The following is a 1304-nucleotide window of genomic DNA, read 5'->3' as shown; positions in this document are numbered from 1 at the left end:
AAAATATTTATTTTTAAGTTAAACTAGAATAGTTTCAAACTCTATGAAATATGTGTAACAATTAGAAAAATGTACTCTGATGTACATCATAATTACATTCTAGTAAAACCATAGGGAGTGAGTTGTTTATGATAGGTGTGCATATCAAACAGTGGAAGGCTTAGTGTCAACCCTTTTCTTTTTTTCTTAACTTTTAAATGTTCTTTTTGTATTTATTTTTGAGAGAGCAAGCACGAGTGGGGTAGGGACAGAGAGAGAAGGAGGTAGAGAGTCTGAAATGGGCTCTGTGCTGATAGCAGAGAGCCCGATGTGGGGCTCAAACTCCAGAACCAAAATATCATGACCCGAGCCAAAGTTGAACATTCAACTGACTGAGCCATGCAGGTGCCCCAACCCTTTTCTTTTCATGTTTAATGGACTGCTATAAAACGTACTATACATATGAGGTACTTGCCCTCTTATGTCAGTGTGCTACATTGTTACTGCAGATGCACATAGAAATGGTGTGAGTCTTTGGGCTGAGTGACTTAGTTTGTCACTCCATAAAGTGAATGCTGCTCCGTACTGCTAAGCTGTACTGGTTGTCTGTGTTTACTGTGACACACTGGACATAGAGGCGCTACAGTTTTGAGATATAGGTGACTGGCTCATTGCTTGCTTCCTTGGAGAGCTGAGCTTCTGTCCCTACTCTTTTGGACTTGAGCTCTCTTCTTAGCTGTCAGTGTATCTGTAGCTCTGTATCCTAAACACTAGAATTTCTGGTACTAGAAGTGGTCACTACTACTGTATCTTTTTCTCTTGACTGCAGATTTCATCACAGTTGTTCACATACTCTGCCACCCTTTCCCTCTTACATGGATTCTCTATTTTTGGGGGACTCTTCATTATCCTCTCACTTCTTCCAGTCTTGGCATTTTATGTGAAGTTGCTCTCCCTTTCCATACCTTGGCAGGCAGTAAAATCACTCCTTTCTTTTTGCATTTTGAAGTGGTCAGAGCATTGAGTGCATTGCACTTCTCTGCCCTGGTTTATATTGCCAGGTGTATGGGGTTGTTTTTTGTACTGCCAAACTTTTCGTTTCTTCTGGGCTTGAAATTTTATTGTATAATGTTAGTGTTGGCATAAAGGTATTATTGTTACCACCGTGTATTACACTATTACAAGGATGTATTTTGTTCCACAGTTATAATTAAATCTAGAATATAATGTGGCAATTAGCTGTGGGCTTAACTCTAAAATACCATGTGGCACGTTTAAGAATGGTTTTTATTTTGGTAATAGCATTAGAATTAGAATCAGGAGAG

At 39.1% G+C, this 1304-nt stretch overlaps 1 protein-coding gene across 1 annotated transcript in view; it reads left to right on the top strand.

Annotated features, from left to right (window-relative positions):
• Positions 1 to 1304, top strand: part of SMARCA1 (SNF2 related chromatin remodeling ATPase 1) — a 79416-nt gene that overhangs the window by 56064 nt on the left and 22048 nt on the right. The window lies entirely within an intron of this gene.

This window comes from Crocuta crocuta, unplaced genomic scaffold (assembly GCF_008692635.1).
Source record: "Crocuta crocuta isolate KB4526 unplaced genomic scaffold, BGI_CrCroc_1.0 scaffold1133, whole genome shotgun sequence".
Lineage (NCBI taxonomy): Eukaryota > Metazoa > Chordata > Mammalia > Carnivora > Hyaenidae > Crocuta > Crocuta crocuta.
This window is presented reverse-complemented; position numbering and strand designations above follow the sequence as displayed.